The sequence below is a fragment of the Ursus americanus genome, chromosome 14, assembly GCF_024610735.1.
Source record: "Ursus americanus isolate L20-20 chromosome 14, mUrsAme1.1.p, whole genome shotgun sequence".
NCBI lineage: Eukaryota > Metazoa > Chordata > Mammalia > Carnivora > Ursidae > Ursus > Ursus americanus.
The window spans coordinates 17,662,395-17,684,063 of NC_142140.1; the positions used below are offsets into that span (position 1 = coordinate 17,662,395).

Genomic DNA, 21,669 nt, shown 5'->3' on the forward strand with positions numbered 1-21,669 from the left:
GCCAACGAATGCCTGCAGCTTCCAGAAGTCGGAAGAGGCAAGGAAGGATCCTCTCCCAGATGTTTTGGAGAGGAAGCTTGAATTCAGACTTCTGGCCTCTAGAACTGTCAGGGAAGAAAGTTCTGTTGTTTAAAGCCACCCAGTTTGGTTACTTTTTTACAGCAACCCTAGTAACTAATACAGATGGTCTCTTCAAAGACAAAAAAGAAAAAAAAAAAAAACAGATGTTTCCATACCTAGCCATAGTTCAGTACAATTTCATTGCCATTTCTATTTTTTATCATCTGGCTTATTCCATTTTAGAAGTTCTAGTTTCCCTAATTATTCTGATTCAAGGCTTTCCAGAACTTCACCAATTGCTACAACCTATTAGCATTTCTTTCACTGTTACTTTAAATGCCCTTTAAAAAAAAAAAAGTCACAAATTTCTTCTATCGCGATGGGAAAAGGCATACGCTAGTATTCTCAGCCAACTCTACTTCTACTCGTGTTTGTCATTTGCCTTTCTTTGGAGGGGAAGGCAAAGGAAAAGAGAAAAGACTAGAATGTTACCTTCATAAAGTCCCCTTATCTGGTCTGGAAAAGGCTTTTCTAACTCAGCTCTTGTCGTAACCTTAATTCTTAGATAAAGAATCTTATTTGAAGCATTAGTTACCTTTGCTGTCTCATGTAGATAATTGTGTTTGTGATTTATCTGCTGGATATTAAAATGTTGATGGTGTTTGATCCAATGCAGTGCCCTCCATCTTAACTAATGCTTAAGAAATACATGATGAGAGACTAGAAATCCAAAGTACTTTGATTTTAATATTCATCAAACATTCTTTTATTTTTAAGTTTATTTATTTATTTGTACCATCTCTACACCCAACGTGGAGCTCAAACTCACAACCCCAAGATGGAGAGTTGCGTCCTCCTCCGATAGAGCTGGCCAGGCACCTCTCATTAAACATTCTTAAAGAAGTGCTCACTTTAGACTGAGCTAGATTACACTTTCTGTAAGAGGAGCTTGGAGTTAGGAATATTTGAGGTTTTCATGTAATTTACGTGCTCCTGCCTTACCTATAGGTCCTATATGAAGTATAAAGTCATCTTTTCAGAGTCAGGTATCTAAAACATGACATTTCATAAATTAATTCTATCACCTGCCAATTCTGTTCTTTTTCTAGCACGCTAGTTCATGGCCTGTGAATTTTTTTTTACTGACTTGTGCCATTAGTAACTTAATATTCTCTCATCAGTATAAAACAGGAAGCCGTACATGATGACATTACCCTTAAGCCCGGGCAATTAAGTAAATTGGTTTTCCGCTGCATGAGGAGGGAATCACACAACAAGCCTTGTCCTCTGATTGTATATTCATTGCAGCACTCACGTTAATACCTAGAAAAGTCTGCTTCTCTTTTATCCAGTATGTTCCTAGATATATCCCCTAGTTTCAACAGCAGCAAAATATGAGTCGGAAAGTTGCCAAGAAAGGTGGATAGTCAGAATGATGTTTTTAAGGGGTGAGGGGTAATTTAGAATTGGGAAACCTAGCTCAGAGCTTTTAAATGATTCAGCCAGTTGTCACTGGGACTATACAAGGGGGTATTATTGGACCATACATTGAGTATTCAATTCTTATTCATTTATTGTAAAAAAAAAAACAAAACAAAAAAAAACAAAAAAACAAAAAACACCTTTTGGAAAAAAATCCACAAGCTCAAAAAGCTCTAACAATTTAGATCAGATCTCTTGTGTATGTTTGAACATCATGCCAGTCACAGGGTTCTGCATGGTTATACATTCAGAAAAGCTTGTTAAACCAAGTGGCTAAAGCAAATTGGCATATCACAGGGGAGAAGTATGGGTCCAGAGACAAGCTTCAGCCTGTGCCCATGGGACGAATCAAAGTTGTATAAATAAATCAGCAGTAAAAGAATTCTGGTTAAGCCCACTATTTGCCACGCAAATCTCAGTTGCAAGCATGTTGTGGGGTAACTGGAAAAACAGGAATTTGTGTTCAGATACATATGAGTTCGAGGTTCTGCTGCTACTAGATGTGCCATGGGTAAGTCACTTAACTTTTTTTCCTCATTTTCTGGTCTCTTTTCACATCAGTTTTTAGTCTTTGCCGTGTTCTTTCCCACCATGAGAGTTTGCACACATTGGTCTCTTCTGGAACAATTTTATCTTTGCATTTCACTATGTCTACATATCTTTATTAATATAATTACATATGTAAGAATGTACATATTCATATGTATACACTTTTATTTCATATATATGCAGTTATAAGAAGAGTCATAAGTTCAGGGTGCCTGGGTAGCTCAGTCATTTAAGCATTGACTCTTGGGGTGCCTGGGTGGCTCAGTCATTAAGTGTCTGCCTTCAGCTCAAGTCATGATCCCAGGGTCCTGGGATCAAGCCCCGCATCAGGGTCCCTGCTCAGCGGGAAGCTTCCCATTCCCTCTGCTTGTGTTCCCTCTCTCGCTGTGTCTCTCTCTGTCAAATAAATAAATAAGCGTCGACTCTTGATTTCAGCTCAGGTCGTGATTTCAGGGTTGTGACATCGAGCTCCGTGTCAGGCTCTCTGCTGGGCGAGGAGACTGCCTAATATTCTCTCTCTCCTGATCCCTCTGCCTCTCTCCTCCACTCAAAAAAAAAGGGGGGGGGGAGAAGAAGAAAAAGAAGAAGAAGAAGAAGAAGAAGAAGAAGAAGAAGAAGAAGAAGAAGAAGGAAAAGAAGAGACAGAGGCTCAGCAATATGTATACAGTAGCATTATCTTATATTTAACCAACAGAATTCCACTCTATGTACTCAGTCAAAATATAAAACAAATAAAATAATAGAGAATGAGAGAGAAAGGAGAGAGATCCCATCAGTCACCCCAGTAAAACATCTTTCTCTACTTTTAAATATACCTTAGCTGCCACAAACAGGATAAAAGAAATAATAATAATAATAATAATAATAGTTCAAGAGAAACCAAAGAACATCACTAGCTGGGACCTAAGTATATGGGCCTAGCAATTTAAATATAATTTTTAGAACATTCAAGGGCAATTTTGACTTGTCTAACAAGCTACCTTTTGGACTTAGATATATTATAGGATGCGGGCTCACCATAAATAGACACTTTCAAACCAAAACGTACCAAGAGTTCAGCGTATATTGTGATGGGTGTTTAAACGGATATGCTTTGATAACCTTGATGTGGTGCAGGTGCTTCAGAAATGGAGCGTGTGTAGAGCCGAGCTGTACCGCTTGACAAACATTGTGTGGAATTGGATCTATGATGAATTAGAATGTGTGTGGATAAAAGTCACTGGAAGCAATAAGTGGTTTAGCAGTGACTGGTTTAGCGGTGACTGCCATGCATTTGAGTGGCTGACTTCAGTAAGATTTATCTCCCACAGCCCAGGCTCACTCTTGTTATGGCAGCTGCTCAGGAGCCTTGGGACTTGATGCATTTCCCAGCTCTTGGTGGTAGAAAAGAATACCTTTAAAAGTAATCCTTTGGGTGTAATAACACAGTTGTGGTCACTTCAACGTGATTGGTTTCATAGAATTATCAGGGTATGAGGACTAAAAGTTTGAAAATAACACTTCTTTTATAATATAAAACTGTGTTTAAAAAAAGGTTATATGTGCATTTTATTTATTTGTTTATTTATTTATTTTAGAGAGGGAGGGAGAAGGGGGGCGTGGCAGAGGAGGAGAGAGAATCTCAAGCACGTTCCACACCTAGTGTGGAGCCCAGGGCAGGGCTTGATCCCACAATCCGAAGGTCATGACCTGAGCCGAAATCAAAAGTCTGACACCCAATGGAGTGAGCCACCCAGGTGCCCCTATATGTGCATTTTAAATGTAGATCTGAGGCAAAGCACTCATTCCGAACACTAGTTGTGGCAGCACTCTGAGTTTTTAAGCAGCTCCTACTTGGAGTGTCTTATAAATTTTACATGTTGTCCAAATTCAAAACATCACCTTGGAATGATCATTAAGAGGATACACTCAGGAAGGAGTCTATAAAAGTGATTTTTGCCAGAGAAATTACTAGTATTCATCTTGAACACTTCCCTGAAGTCCAGCTCTTCCCACAAAGCTGCTTAGGGATGAAAAAACAAGGATTCTACCGTGCTTCTGGAAAAAGGGAAATGCACAAAATAGTTGAAGTTGAGTTTATTTCCCTAACTCATCATTTGCTCAACCAGGCATATAGAGGCTGTGTTTCTACTTAAAGTGTGATTGGCACCCCAGGGCTGTATTCATTAAGTAAAATGTTTATTAAGATGAATGGTCCAAATCTACCCCTAGTGGAAACATGGTAAGATTTAAATTTATAAGAAGACTGGCAGAAATCAAACCAAGTAATATGTAACTTGAACTAAAAACCATAAAAATATCGAGTTACAACAAAAACCAAGGCTATAAATAAAAGATGGAAGTGAAAAGATAGGCAAATATTTATCAGTCAAATGCAACAAAAAAGAGAGAGTAGCAAGTGTTATTTTGTAAAAAGATCATAATAATTCAAGGCAAATCTCAAGAGTAAAAAGGATAAATACATTTTGAAAAAAGTTTCCTCTGTCATTAGGATATAATAATCATAAACTGTAATACTTCAAATAATACACCATTAAAATATATCAAGTCAAAAGCAAAGAGAAAAATGAGAAACAAGATTGGTATATATATTCTCCGAGAGCTCTTCTTTTAACTGTCAACAGATCAATTTGCCAAAATTAGAAAAAGACAATTTTGATGCTCTATTATAATGGAAGAAACAGCTACATATAAAAATTTTTCTACACAAATAGAAAATACGCATCCCTTTTCATTCTTTTCACACCCTAATAAAACTTAGAAAAGAAAAATAGCAAAACTATTATATAAAGGAGATGGAAGAACAAACAGGGTAGGTGAAATAATAAGCAATGGATAATCTCTAGAATGTACCAGTGAAGAATAAAGATAAAACTAAAATTAGAAATGAGAAAGAGAATATAATAGATAATAAAGAAATATTTAAGAACAGAGCATTCCATGTTGAACTCATATGTATTTAATGAAATCCAGTTAAATGGAACATTTTTGGTAAAATAATCAAAATTAATAAGAATTAGAAAACCTAAGTAGATCCATTAAGTATGAAAACATGTAAATCAATAACCACCAACCCCCCCCCCAAATAAAAGGATTTTAGGGCCAAATAATTTTACTGTTTTTTTTCAAGTTTTCAGAAACCAGATAAATATTTTTTTATATAAACTATTTGACAACATAAAAAGTTCAAAAATCTTTTCAATTTATTTTGTGAGGTTCACATACTCCTAAGAAAAAAACCTAGCAAGATAGCAAATAATTAGTAGATATAAATTCATTTCATGAATATAGTATGAAAACCTAAATGACATTTGTCAAACAAGACTGAATATTATATTATATATTGTTATATTATATTATATTATATTATATTATATTATATTATATTATATTATATTAAAATAAGATAATGACCCATTGTAAACTACATGGGGATATTCTAGCCAATGTGCCTGCATGATATTTGGACTACTCAAGATCCAATAGTATCAACTCTAAATTTTAAAAAATTAATGAGAGTTCAGTCAACTGTTTAGATACAAGATAAATTTATAAAAAATAATAGCTATTTTATGTACCAACAGTAACCAATAAGAAAGTATAATGGGACAAAAAACTCCCTGAAAGGATAAAATACATGTTGATAATTTGCATTAACATGCAAGACCTAAATAAAGCAAGCTATAATACTTTGTTAATATGAATGAATAGGTGGATGGGTGGATGGAAGGAGAGACAGATGGACAGATGAATGGATGGGGAGAAAGACAGGGAAGCATCATAAAATGTTGGTGCTCCTGGGTGAAATAAAACACCTGTGTATTATGAGGCTTTTAATTTTTCTTAGATTTTTCCATGGTTTTAAAATAACTAACAATCTGATTACAGTTTAAATAACTCTGACGGTGTTTAGAGTAAGAATTAGGTAAGAAAAAGAATAATTAACATTATTTTGAAAGAAGAATAGTGAAACCTTGTCGATAATTCCCAGAGAGTCTTCTGGGGATATTTGCTCAGGCAAGGTATTGCTGGATCTGATTAGAATAATCTAGTTTCATCATTAAAAAATCTGAACTCAGAATTCCAACTTTTAAAACTTATTTCATTCTCTTATGAACTATTGATCTTTATCTCTCTTTGCTCAGTTTCTCATCTGGAAAACTGAGTTGATAATAGTATCTTATTCAGATCTATCTATGTCTATATATAAAACACTTAGAACAACACGTTAGTTCTTCTTGTTGTTGTTGTTACTATTACTACTACTAGCAGTAATGGTAGCTTTGTTTCTAAATTGTCCTCCAGGAAAGGTGCAGCAATTTATGTTCCTATCAGCAGAACATGAGGGTGCCTATTACCCCAAATCCTTTCCCACACCTGTTTTTTACTCTTCATTTTTATAAAACATTTTTGCCAAACAGATGGTTGAGAAGTGATATCTCAATATCACCAGCTTCTCATTTCTCAGATCAATAATGAGATTAAGAAACTCTCCATTTGCTTATTTACATTTTAGATATTAAAGAAATATTTAGGATTATAACTGACTCCCCCAAATCAAGACAGCTGGGGGCTTAATACTTACCCTTGTGAAATGGAAGATTACTTCTACAGGAAAAAGAGAAAAAAAATCACCTTTTTATTTCTAGCTAGAAAAAAGGACACCTACCTGTATTATGATACAGAGGAATATCCAAAAACATTTTATTAAAGATTTTATTTACTTATTTCGGAGGGAGAGAGCAACCATGAGCAGGGAAGGGGCCGAGGGAGAAGCAGACTTCCTCTGAGCAGGGAACCCTTACACAGGGCTCAATACCAGGACCCCAGGATCACAATCTGAGCCAAAGGCAAAGGCTTAACCAGCTGAGCCACCCAGGTGCCCCCAAAAACATTTTTTAATCTGGCAATAGAGAATGACTTTCAGGAGTTATAAAAACAAAACACAAACTTCTTCAACACAACCATTAGCCAAAAAGATGTATTTTATTTTTGTCAGAGATAAAGCAATGAAATTGACATTTGTGTCATTGACATCTGTGTGTATCAGATTTTCATCTCATCTATGTCATGCGTTCATTAGGCAGTGTTTTCCTGAGGTCACAGCAGAAAATTCTTCACATGGACATAAACTCACAGTATGTACTGGTCATTTCCTGTCTTAGGATATGATGTCGGCTTCTTCCGTAAATTGCAAATCTGTCTCCTTTATTCATTTCTGCTGTTGAAATTCAGAACTTTGTCTTGCGGATTTGCAGCATGTCCTTATGTATTTAAGCTATTGATTGTATCTTAGTTTAATTCAGTGGGAATATCTTCTTTCAGTATGTCACTTTTCTGCTAACTTTATTATTATTCATAAAAGTCTTCATTTTCACATAGTTTAAAGAACTTTAAAAACTTTAAAAAACTTCTTAAGAGTTTTCATAACTTTTCCTGTATTGAATGTGTTATACAAGCTGTGGAAATTTGAGGAGGGATATGGAGAAGACTTTGGAATGACTGTTCTTTGGAGAGTGTGTTACAAAAAAAATAGGGGGATATGTCATGGGGAGTAAAACTTTGGGGGAGACGCAGATATTTAAAGAAAACTTTGGGAAAATTTTGCTGTGAATTTCATCTTGTTTCCCTACCACTTTCAATAAAATTGCATCACTCCACTTAGGAGATGACTTTTTTCTCTGGGGAAGGGGCATCAGTTGTTAATCTTAGTGCATAATGGGATTCCACTCTTGAATCCATCCCTGCTCTTAGTAAGTCTTGAGTTGGGTAGTGTCAATCCTCCAATTTAGTTCTTCTCCTTCAATATTGAATTGACTATTTTGGGTCTTCTGCCTCTTCATGTAAATTTTAGATTCACTTTGTCAATATCCATACAGTAATTTGCTGGGATTTTGTTATTGGGATAGCATTTATTGTATATATCAAGTGGGGAAAACCTGACATTCACAATATTAAATGTTCCTATCCATGAACATAGAGTATCTATCCATTTATTTAGTTCTTTTTTGATACCTTTCATCAGAGTTTTACAGTTTTCCTCAGATAGTTCTTATATGTAATTTGTTAGATTTGTACCTAAATATTTCATATTTTGAATGCTGTGCAAATAGTAATATGTGTTTTAATTTCAAATTCACTTGTTCATTACTGGGGGCTTAATAGGAGAGAAACTGACTTTTCTATATTCACCTTGTAGCCTGCAACATTGCTATAATTGCTTATTACATTCAGGCATTTTGTTTTGTTGATTCTTTCAGATTTTCTACATAGATAATCATATCATCTGAGAAAAAAAAGATGGTTTTATTTCTTTCTTCCCAATATGTATGCCCTTTATTTCCTTTTTTCTTTCTTTTCTTTTTCTTTTTCTTTCTTTCTTTTTTTCTTTTTTTTTTTTTTTTTTTTTTGTCTTATTGAATTACTAGGATCCAGTAGTGTTGAAGAGTAGTGATGAAAAGGAACATTCTTGCCTTGTTCTTGATGTTAGCAGGAAAGCTTTAGCTGACCATTAATTATGATGTTAATTGTAGGTATTTTGTAGATGCTTTCTATCAAGTTGAGGAATTTTCTCCCTTCTTTGTTTGCTGAGAGTTCTCATCATAAATAGGTTGTCTTTCTTTCTTTCTTTTTCTCTTTCTTTCTTTCTTTCTTTCTTTCTTTCTTGTCAGATGCTTTTTCTGCATTTATTGATATGATTTCTTTTCTTTTCTTTTCTTTTCTTTTCTTTTCTTTTCTTTTCTTTTCTTTTCTTTTCTTTTCTTTTCCCTACTGTACCAAAGCTGGTTTGTGTCACCAGATGAATAGGGCAAAAGTGATATTATGGTCCTTTTTTTTTTTTAATTTTAAATTCCAGTTAGTTAACATACAGTGCAATATTAGCTTCAGGTGTACAATATAGTGATTCAATACTTCCATACATCATCAGGTTCTCATCACAAGTGCCCTCCTTAATCCCCATCACCTGTCTAACCCATCCTTCCATCATCCTCCCTTCTGGTAACCATCAGTTTGTTCTCTATATAAAAAGCTTCTGCACAGCAAACGAAAAAAATCAGCAAAATTAAAAGGCAACTTATGGAATAGAAGATATTTGCAAATGATATATCCAGTGAAAGCTTAGATTCCAAAATATACAAGGAACCTATACAACTCAACACCCAAAAAGTGAAAAATCCAAATAAAAATGGGCAGAAGACATGAATAGACATTTTTTCCAAAGATTTTTCTTTAGTAGATTCTTGATATAATGGATTATATTAAATGATTTTTCAAATTTTGAACCAGCCCTACATAACTGGGATAAACCCCACTTGGGTTTTATCCCAACAATACTTGGTTGTGTTGTATAAATTTTTATACATTATTGAAATTGATCTGCTAATACTTTGTTGTACATTTTATGTCTATGTTCATTCATGAGAGATACTGGTCTGTAGTTTTCTTTTCCTGCAATGTCTTCATCTGATTTCAGTATTAATTACGGTAATGCTGGCCTCATGAAATGAGTTGGGACATACTCCCTTAGGTTTGTGTCTTGTAAGAGATCATAGAGAATTGATATAATTTCTTCCTTAAATGTCTGGTAGAATTTGCCAGTGAACCCATCTGGGTCTTTTGTTTTTGCTTGGAGAGTTATTAATTATTAATTAAATGTCTTTAATAGTATGGATCTTCTTATATGTGTTTTGGCAGAATGTGACTTTCAGAGATTTGGCCCATTTCGTCTAGGTAATCATATTGGTGGACACAGAATTATTCATAGTATCCCTTTGCTAACCCTTTAGTGTTTATAGAATCCATAGTTGTACCTCTTCTTTCATTTTGTAATTTGTGTTTTCTCTTTCTTTTCTTAATTAGCATGACCAATGATTAATCAATTTTATTGATCTTTTCAAAGAATCAGTTTCTGGTTTCATTGATTTTTCTCTATTGATATCCTGTTTCAAATTTCATTGATTTCTAAACTTATTATCTTGTTTCATCTGCTTACTTTTGAATTGTCTCTCTTTTTTAAATAGTTTCTTAAGATGGAAATTTAGATTATTGATTTTATATCTTTCTTCTTTTCTAATATATGCATTCAATGCTGGAAATTTCCCTGTAAACATTGCTGTATCTATATGCCACAAATTTTGATAAATTATATTTTCATTTATATTTAGTTCAAAATATTTCTAAATTTCTCTTGAGATGTTTTCTTTGACCTATGTGTTATTTAGAAGTATGCTGTTTAATATCAAGTATTTGGGGATTTTCCAACTATCTTCATCTATCTTTTTGTTACCAATTTCTAGTTCAATTCCATTGTGGTCTGAGAGCAGACATTGTAGGATATCTTTCCCTTCAGACTCATTAAGGTGTATTTTACGGCCCATAATGTGATCTTTCTTGGTAAATGTTCTACGTGAGCTTGAATAGAATGTATAATCTGCTGTTGTTGAATGAAGGAGTCTATAGATATCAGTTGTACCCAGTTGATTGATAGTGCTGTTCAGTTCAACTATATTCTTACTGTATTTCTATTTATTGGATCTGTCCATTTTGATAGGTGGGTTTTGAGTTTTTCAGCCATAATAGCAGATTCATCTATTTCTCCTTACAATTTTATCAGTTTTTTCCTTTATGTATTCTGGTTCCCTGTTGTTAGGTATATATATATATTAATAGTTGTTATGTCTTGGAATAATGACCACTTTATCATTAGGTAATGCCTGTCTTTGTCTTTGGTAACTCTTCTTATTTTAAATCAACTCTTTTTGAAATTAATAAAGCTGCTTCCAGGGTGCCTAGGCGGCTCATTCAGTTAAGCAGCCAACTCTTGATTTCAGCTGAGGTCATGATCTGAGCCCATTCTGGGCTCTCCACTCAGCGAGGAGTGTGCTTGAGGATTCTCTCTCCCTATTTTCCTCTGCTCCTTCCCCCGCTCATGCTCTTTCTCTCTCTCTCTCAAATAAATAAATAAATCTTTTAAAAAATTTATATATGCAGCTACTCCCACTCTTTTTATTATTAGAGTTAGCATGGTATATTTTTTTTCCACCCATTTACTTTTACTCAATATGTGTCTTTATATTTAAGTGGGTTTCTTATAGACAAGATTAAGTTGGTTCTTCTTTTTTAATTCATTCTGACAATCTCCATCTTTACTTGGTGCATTTAGACCTTTGACATTTAAGGAGATTATTAATATAGTTGGATTAATATCTATCATATTTCTTCTATTTTCTATTTGTTGCCCTTGTTCTTTGTTTCTGTCTTTACCTTCCACATTTTCTCTGCTTTTTGTTGTTTTAATTGAACATTTTGTACGACTCTTCTCTCTCTCTTCTTAGTATATCCAACTATACTGTGTTTTAAGTAGCTATCCTAGAGTGTGCAATATATACTTACAATCAATCCAATTCTACTTTCAGATAACTGTGCACACCCTCACTGGTAGTGCAAGAACCTTATAATAACTAAATATCGCTAATTCTTTCCTCCTACCCCTTCTATGATTTCTGTCTTTCATTTCACGTATACATATATCTATATTTATATATAAAATCAAATTCACTTTGATAACAGTATTTTTGAATAAACTGTTAACTGTTAGATCTATTAAGAATAAGCAGAAAAAAGTTTTTACTTTATATTTACTTATTTATTCTCTGATGCTCTTTCTTCCTTCATGAAAATCGAAGTTCCTGACCTTTATCATTTTCCTTCTCTCTTCTTTTAACATGTCTTGCAAGGCAGGTTACTGGCAACAAATTTCCTTAATATTTTTTATTGCCTGAGAAAAGTGTATATTTCTCCTTTCATTTTTCAGGGTACCAAATTCTAGATTGGTGGGTTTCTTCTCTCAACACTAAATATTGCCTTCCATGTTTTCTTGCCTGCTTCGTTTCTGAGGAGACAGTGGATGTAACTCTTATTTTCCTTCCTCTATAGGTAAAGTATTTTTATTCTTGGGCTTCTTTCAAGATTTCCTTTGATTTCTTTTGAGGTTTGAATATGATATGCCTACGTGTAGTTTTTATTGCATTTATACTGCTTGATTTTCTGTGAGCTTATTGGATCTGTGAGTTTGGTATCTGACATTAATTTGGGGAAATTCTAAGGCATTTTTGCTTCAAATATTACTTCTTTTCCCTTTCTCTTTTTTTTCCTTCTGATATCCCCATTAAACGTATATTACACCTTTTGTAGTTATCCTATAGTTTTTGGAATATTTTATTCTTTTTTTTTCAGCCCTTTTCTCTTTTATTTTCAGTATCAGAAGATTTGATTGTCATATCCTCAAGCTCAGAGATTGTGTTCTCAGCCATGTCTAGTCTATTAATGATCCCATCAAAACCATTTTTCATTTCTGTCACAGTGGTTTGATCTCTAGCATTTCTTTTTTATTGTTTCTTAGAATTTCCCTTTCTCTGTTTTCGCTGTCCATCTATTTTGTATATTGTCTGCTTTTTCCATGAAACCCCTTAGCACATTAATTGTAGTTCTTTTAAATTCTTGGCCTGATAATTCCAAATTCTTGCCATACTTGGTGCCTATTCTGATGCTTATTCAGTCTCTTCAAACTGTGTTTTTTGCCTCTTGATGTGCCTTGTCATTTTTTGTTGAAAGGCAGATGGTGTACTAGGGGAAAAGAATGGCAGTAAATTGGCCACTACTAATGTAGTGTAAAGTGTGGGGGGAGGGAAAGCATTCTGTAATCCTGATTAGGTCTCATTCTTTTGGTGAACCTGTTCTCCTGGACTGTGAACTTCACCTGTGCTTCTTCCCCTCCCCCATTTGATGAGACGTCCACAGGGCTTGAAGTTATCTCTGTTCCCCATGTTGAAGTCCAGAGGGAGCTGGATTTGGGTATTTCTTTTCCCCTAGAATATGTATTGGTGTCTGATAAAAACCCCAGCAGGTTAGGCTCTGGTAAAATAGTTTCTCCTGAAAGCGAACCTTGTTAAGAACAGAATGCTTTGGCTTATTTCAACATAGTAAACGGTTCCTGTTCCCTTTCCCTGGCAGAAACACAGGGAGATTTTTCTCCAGTATTCACTGTGAGAACCTTGAAGAGCTCCTACAGGAACAACTCACAGAAGTGTGGGGAACTCCCTCTGATTGGGTTCCCTGGAGTTGTAGCTCTCAGGCTTGTCCACACTGACCCTCCAGCAATTCATCAGTTACATTCGGGTTTCTCTACCCCCACTACTGGCTCCTGAGGTTTCTGCTCGTGGGTTTCTACTCCAGTAAATTAGGATTCTCTATATTTACCTGTTGTTTTTTTTCCAGTTTAGGAGGCGGTGATTTTCTCTATGACCTCATTTCTGTGCCAGATCTAAGATGAGTTGTTGATTTTTCAGTTCATTCAACTTTGTACTTGCTTTTAAAATAGACTGTGATGCTAAGCTGCTTATATACTGTCTGAGAACCAGAAGTCAGGGTGACTGGTCCATTTTTTAATTGGGTTATTTGCTGTTTTATTATTGAGTTGTAATTGTTCATGCTGCCTTAGATGTTAGGTCCCAATTTCAGAAAGAAAATCATTCTACTTTGCAAGATACAATAGTTACATATACCATTTAATTGATCTGGACCTAAATAAGAAAGTAAAGAATAAATGGTTCCTTTGGGGCAGTTTAAAATGTCAGACAATAATCAGAAAATTTAGGTTTTTCTTATGACACTAAACTCTCTGATTTTTTACAGTTTTTCTTACGTTGACTCTAAAATTTTAAATCATACTCTTTACCAGAAAAATAGTCTGACAATAGTCATATTTGACATTAAACTTAGTCTTTTTTCTTAATCTTCTTCAGTAAGACTTTGAGATGAAAACCTACACTTCTGAAGTCTCAGGAAAACTGTTGGAATACATTGGTCTGCTGTTGTAATAAACATAGTGAGACTTCTTTCTGAGCAATTCTCCTGGGAGAGGTCATAATTTTATTCTCTCTGACTGCTTAGGAGTCCTTTTTCTGACTCACAGAGGTTACTGACATGAAAGGAAGGGTGTCCGGGCAAGGACTGTTGTTGTTGTTGTTGTTGTTGTTGTTGTTGTTGTTGCTGCTGTTGTTGTTGTTTTTAACCTATTTTGGGTCCTGAGTATAGCCACTCAAAACAACCTTGCAAGGATAAATTTTGGTGAATAAATACCCCAAACTCACTGTTCTCTCTCCCTCAGATCTCCTGTTGGGAGGAACCCAAGAAAAAGGCAGGGGATGAAGGAACCATTTTATATATAGTGCATATAGGTCAGGCGCCCAAAAAAGAGGCAGTATTGTAGGTACAGAGATTTCTGGAGGAGTGTAGCCAACCGTGTTTGCCAAGATAGCTATAACAACATCCTTTACTCAACATGCTCTTCTTTAGGAAAGACTTGGACACTCCTCCCCACTGAGTGGTGAAATCTATGCCTTCTACCTTGAAACCTAGTCCTTTATGAGTGCCTTGAGCAATAAAAAAAAACAGCAGGAGTGATGCTATGTGTTTGCTAAGGCTAGCTCGTAAAAATGCATGCATTTCTATCTTGTTCCATCAGCACAATTTCTCTTGGAATCCAGCCACCATAATATGAGGAAGCCCAAGCACACTGTGGAGAGGTCTACCTCAAGAGGAACTAAAGTCCCCAGCCCACAGGTATGGCTGAATTCCCAGCCAGCAGCCCACCTCAACTTGTCAGTCATGTAAATGGGCTTTCCAGTCCCCTGCCAGCCACCCCAGCTGATGAGATTTATAATAGAAATGAACTTCCTGCACTGATCTCTGCTCAATTCACACAATCCAGAGTAGAATAAATGATCATTGTTATTTTAAACCACTAACTTTTGGGTAATTTATTACATAGCAATAGTAATTGGAACTACAGGTAAACATAAGATTTTTGGCACAGCTTGGTCAAGTTTCCATGAAACGACTTTTTATGCCTGTGTATGAGTGGATTCCTGTTCTTATATACTAGTCTTTTCATTCTACAAATCTCCTCTTACTTAATTTTAAGTTTGTAATATAAGGATTTAAAAAGAGAGATCTGATCCACAAGTTTAATTGTTACTCGGGGTAGTCTCTCATGACTTGAAATACTTTCATTCTGTGTCAGAGTTGTCTCATAAATCCAGAGAAATCCTAGAGTAATTCATACTATCAGTAAGTTTCTGTATGAATCTATAGAAATTTATCAGCATGTTGAATTACTTCAGTGTCTTTTTCTTTTTTTAATATGGCGAACATACCAAGGCAGTCTAATTACAAGGAAATGTGCCTTGTGATTGACCTACGGCATCTGTTTCAAAAACTGGCTTTCTCGACCGTACTCTGATTAAAATATGTACAGGATTGCTGTTCTTAGTTATGAGTCCATCAGTAAACTGCCTAACTTAATGATTTTCTCATGCAGTTATTAGTTACAGAATTTTAGAGTTAGGAAAATATGTGAGTGATTACTTAGAGCCTTTTATTTATAAAAGAAGTGAAGATGAAGAATGGGAACTCTCAGGAGGCATCACAATTGTTGACCCTGACTACTCATTAGAATCAGGTAGAGGATCTCCATTTCCTAGTTTATTCTGATTTAATTGTTCTGGGATGTGGCCTAGGCATTTCTGGTATTTTTTAAAAGACTCTTCAGGTGAATTTATTGTCCAGCTGCACTGAGAACTGCTGGGTGTAGTGAACTGGAGAGCCCCATGTTTTGCAAAACACAGACCATGTACCCATAGGCAATAATAAATAAGGTAGAATGAGAGATCTATCCTAATTTTAATTTTGTTTCAATCATTTAGGTTAAATCAAGGAGAATAGTTCAATATGGTGTTTGGTTTGTCACTAATGGTTCTATAATAGTCGCTAATCTCCCCTTTTAACTAAGAGAGCAAAGGTCTCAGTCTCAGAGACTTTGAACATGTCTAGCAAATGTCCGTTTACATTATTTTTCACACTGTGCCTTTGCACTGCTTTCTACTCACTATACTCATTTTGGCAGGTGACTATTATTTTGGTCGGCAGTTTTCCATTTAAGATGAAGACATACATTTTCCATATCAATTTCCATATAAATATAAGTTTAAGAAAGTTTATAATTTTAAGAAAAAAGTAAGTGAAGAGCCCTCGTACTAGGTTATGGCCAAACAATAATTGTGGAGGTATATCTCTGATGAATGAAGTCACTAGAAAACACCGAGTTAAAATTACTGTGAGAACAAACACTAGGCATCCTGATGCCACAAATGCTTAGTTAGATATTCCATCAACACACCACCACCCAGGAAAAGAAAAAAAAAGTCCCATGTTGTTAATAAGAACTTGATGTTGCAATAGAAAAGCTGATCCCTTTACAGCAAATGGGTATTTGACACAACCTAAAATATGCATGAAGTGCCTTTGACTGAGTTTTTATCCTTTTTTGTGTGTCACTCTCCCAAAAATAGTTACGATGGAACAAGCTGGGACCCTCAATCCAGTAATGAAGCAATTATTCCAGTTTATTGGTATCAAAGAATATCGAGCATATTTTGATATGAACAGACTGCATATTAGCTGCCTTTAAATATCACCCATTTGGACAAGCAAGCATTGGACAATTTCAGATGAAGTCGTTAGTCAACAAAACTAAGACTGTTCAGTATTAGGACCTTTCCATGTTTCAGTGGCTGCTAATTATTTCTATTCCTTGTATGAACAGCGTGCATTTGTAATGGAAGTGACCTCGCTGCAGGTGTCTTGGGTTGATGGGGGGCAAGTTTGAATTTGGTTGGTTAGAAATACATGTCTACCAGCAATTCCTTCAGGGATCTTCACAGAAGAAAACACCACCCAGGTTCCAGAAGCAACCAGCAGGTTTGACTGTTCTCAAGGCACCTGCATATGATTTACAAGCCGTGTCAGGATTTGGAAGGCAACCCAGCGATGGGATGAATGATTAATATTGGAATCAATGCAATAACAGGTTGTATAAAGTGACAAAAAGGAGGACCACCTATTCAACCTTGCCTTCCAAATAGCCATCAAAGGCTTTTTCCTTCCCCCTTAAACTGGAAAATTATGCTTCTTGGCAGGCCAGCGGCAGCATTTACATTGAGAGTGCTTACTAGGGAATTAGTTTTTGCTAATAATTTGTTATACTGAAAGTTTATGCTACATTTGCACCATTCATGAGGTTTCCTGAGTTCTAAGGTTTATTTTACTTCTTGATTTTTAGCATATGGTAGATATCACAGTGTACTTTCAGCCTACCTGTAATTATTAATGATCTGTCTGCTTATTTATTTTCACCTGGCATGGGTTATCACATCATGTACAATTTCGGTTTTTTTTTTTTTTTCCAGGGCAGAGCGGTTTTTAAATTACATCAAAAATTCCATTAGCATCATCATCTAAGAAAATATAGGGAAAAAGTTAATAAGCTCCTCTTCTATTTCATTTCATGCACACTGAATTTTCCCTTAACATTTATTTCAAAGATGTTTTGGCTTATAAATCCATTTACTGTTTATACCTGTAACATGTTCTGGAAATTGAATTGTTTTCTAGGAGACATCTATATGATTACATGAACAAATAATTGGATAATCAAGTAAATCTAGCAAAGCTTTAAAATTTTTTTAAGTAGGAAGAACTCAAAATTTTATTGTCATCAAGGTGTAAACACAAACCTGAAATGATCTACAATGAACTTTAAGTTTTCTAGGGACAAAAGAACAATTTGTGGATTAACTATACCCCTGATATCTTCTCTCCCCTCATACTCCCAAATAGATTATGTTCTAACCTGCCTTAGGGTCTTTGTATATATTTAAGTGCCCTAGTATAAACCATTTTTTATAACCCTCTTGTTTTAGATAACTTGTACTCATATTGCAAATCTCAGCTCAACTATCAATTCACCAAAACTCCAGAAAATCATAGATTCCTCTAAGTACTTTGAGCTTGCATTATTACATTATAATTTTACATCAATTTGTGGTAGTCATATGATTAATGACTGTCTTTCAACTGTAAGCTCCATGAACACATGGACTGTTACTTTTTTTCACTATTGTATCCCCAGCGACTAAAGTACAGGTGGATGCTTAATAGACCGTTTTGAATGAATTAGCGTATTTTTAAAAGATAAGGCATTTCAGAAAGAACTAAAATTCGTATAGCTTGGGGAAATGTCTCCTGCTTCTTAAACTCCTGTGTAAACCATCAGAATAGGCCTGTCCCACTACAAAACGCTCCATTTCTGAGTAAATCTCTGATCAGCAGAACTGAAAAGGGAAAGACTGGAAATTGCACTGTTGTGCTTTGAAAGGGAGATTTTGAGGGAAATAGGGATAGGAGGTGTCCAAAAAAATGAAGTTTTGACTCTGCCTCTGCCCAGTTCTGATCCCCTGTATTTGAGGGAAGGGGAGGAAGGAGAGTTTAGGAAAACAATACAAAGATATACTAACAAACTAAATTAATAGATAACAAACTGCAGGCTATTTGTTATTCAAAGAATTAATAGTGTTCCTAAGAATGTTTTATTTGAATCTTAATATATCTAAATAATGGATGCAATTTTATTGATAAACATGTTGAGAAATAATCTATTGAGTACTGCTTTTCCACATTTTGACAAATTTTTCAGCTTTATTGAGTTACAGTTTACTAATTTTACTTGTGTTTTTCTAGATACACCTCTTCTCTCACCTTTATCACAATTAATCAGCAATTAACTATACTGTAGCCATTAACAATGAAAATTGATGGGGATAGGAACTGGTTTGATATAAGTGAAACTTTCCTTGGGAATTGTCTTTTCCTTTTTTATGTGTTGTTTTTTTTTTTACTGTCTGAGAATATTCAATTACATCTTGATAAATTATAACATGTTCTAATTAATAACATAATTACTTAAATTATTAGTAGTAAATGTTTCATTTTTGTGAAAGAATTTGGAGTTTAGATAGAATCATGTTATTTGACCACTTCAGCCTATGGTCTTATTTAATGTGGAACATTTAAACATATAGCTGTATGTAATAACTGCATTTTAAGAACCATTATATTCTACCCAAAAAATGCACAGATCATAAGTGTATGACTCAATGAATAATTACAAAATGAACACACTCAAGTACCCAGGACCAAAATCAGGAAACAACATGACCTTTATCCCAGAAGTCGTCATGGTGCCTCATTGTAGTACTACCCATCCTTGGAAAGGCAACCATAATCTACACTTGTGATACAATAGGTTACTGTAATGTGCTCTATGCTATCCAGTTTATATCTTTGAAATTGAGGCAGCCACGTTGATCTATAGTTATCATTTGTTCATTTTCCCGGTCTAATAATACTTCCTTAAATGAGTGTTACACTAATTCATCTACTTTATTGTGATGGTGATTAGCTCGTTTCTCTTTTCTAGCTATTATGGGTAGTGCTGCTATAAACATTCATGTAAATGTCTTTGGTGAGCATATGCATACATCTCTGTAGGGTGTATCCTTAGGAGTGGAATTGCTGATTATGCGTCTGTCCTGCCTTAGTGGATACTTCTAAATAGTTTTCTAGAATGGTCCTACTAATCTATACTCCTGTTAACATGAGTTCCAATTGCTCCACATCCTCAGAAGGACTTGAAATTGTCTCATTTATTCTGAAGTTAACTACAAATGGTCTGTGCCATGCAAATTTATTTAACCTTCATGAAATAAGCTTTCTAAACTTATAAAAATAACTTGCTTCACATGTATATATATCTGTTACCCTGACTTGGGTTTACATTATAGAGGGCACAGACCATGTATTAGATACTTCACTATCCTGGATTGAACCTAACATGGCAAACACTCAATTAACTTTTGTTAAGGTGAATCTTAACTCTGTATACTGATCCATTAAAAGAATAGATACAGTAAGAAAGAAGAAGCAGTTGGAGAGGAATGATATAAATATGTTTTATTGAAAGAGACAGAAATTAAAGAGAACATCCTTTCTAAATTTTGCTATATTTTATTTTCCATTTATGTATTCATCCACTCAACTTCATGTTAGTGCTGAAAAAAATCAGTGGTTCCTACTGTCCACATGTCTTATTTAATTTCTTCCTTTCTCCACTCTGCATTGTAAGTAGATAATTAAAAATTATATTTCCCCTGAGGGTGGGCCTAACTACATTTCTTCAGGAAGGTGGTTTGGTTTTGACATGAGCTAAGTTTTTTTCTCCTTTCACCCATCCTTACCATAAGTGGAAAGAAATGATACATCCAATATCTGTCCCTTCCTTAGTCTTTCAACAAACATAACCAGCCAACGTGCCTAAAAGATGTATTTATGTGTCTAAGGACATAAAGAAAGTCCAGTTCCAATTTTCTTTTACTGAACTGCTTTCAAAATAAGCAAATAAACCTAGAGAAGAGTAATAACTCACCCAATGCCTTGATGGAATTTCATAGTAACAGTTCTTACTTCCCTGAAAATGAGAGATTTCTGTAGAAATGATAATCAACCTCCTGTGAGTATATGAAGCTCATAAAACCGGAAGAGTTTCTAAAGGTCAGCAAGCATTGAAAGTTTTGTCCTGGGGATAAATTTCTAAATAACCCTGAGGAGAAAAGAGAGGGAGGGAAAGAAAAAAGTTCAACTTGATGAAAGTAAAATGTGCAAACTTAACAGTTTTGGGATTATCATTTAATTACGGCCATCAATCACGTCCCATCTGCTTTCTCCCAGTACTCAGGACATTCAGGCGAAAGCCACACAATCTGACCAACAGAGAGTAGATAGCCCATCCAGAATACAAAGCCTAGGAAGCAATATTAAAGGAATTACCCTGTAAGAGATCTTAGGAAATTACCTAAAAGTGGGATAGTGGAATCTGTCTTTCAAAAAATACTAGGAAAACCCAAGAGTAAAAGTATCCTTTTAATTAATAAGATAAACACTATTGGTTCCTCTTGTGCACCAGTTTAGAGATGTTTCAGTCAGCGATCATTTTCAAAGAGCTTTGCTTTCCAAATCATTTTATTTTCATCCATATTTTTACTAATGTGTGGAACTGGCCTGCAGTAAGTAATTTTATGAACATGATTTTATATTCTTCTAAAATGCGGACCATTTGAAGTTGAGCTTTTAGAAATACATTTGCTCCATTAATTGGTGTTAGAGGATGCCAGCAAATGTCTTTATGGACAGCTGTTATTTTTAGGGTTTAAAGTGTAATTTCTTCTTATTGAGGGGTTCATACTGACTGTTCCTACATTCTGTAGTGAAAGAATTAAACAGCTTTAGGCTTTTAAAGCACCAATATGTTCAGAAAAGTGTTTCAACCATGGTAATCCTCTTGTCCTGCTGTATTTATCTCCCACCAGATACCTAAATGCTTCCCTCCTCTTCTCAGGCAGATAATTGCGTAGAGGTTGGAACCGGAAAGCAGAGTTGAGCTGGTGCTGAGCAGTAGATATAAAAAGAAGTGTCACCCTAGTGGAAGTAAATAGACTCAGAGACCATAATCTCTGCCCTTATTTATTTCTGAAGCCATAAATGCCCAGGGGAAAGCTTGTCGTCTGTTTAGCTACAGCAATCTATGTGTGCAACCACGTACAGTTTTCAACTTCTTTCTATTTC

General features: G+C 35.0%; 1 protein-coding gene across 1 annotated transcript in view; it reads left to right on the top strand.

Moving 5' to 3' along the window:
• CNTN3 (contactin 3) overlaps positions 1-21,669 on the top strand; it is a 328,940-nt gene that overhangs the window by 269,369 nt on the left and 37,902 nt on the right. The window lies entirely within an intron of this gene.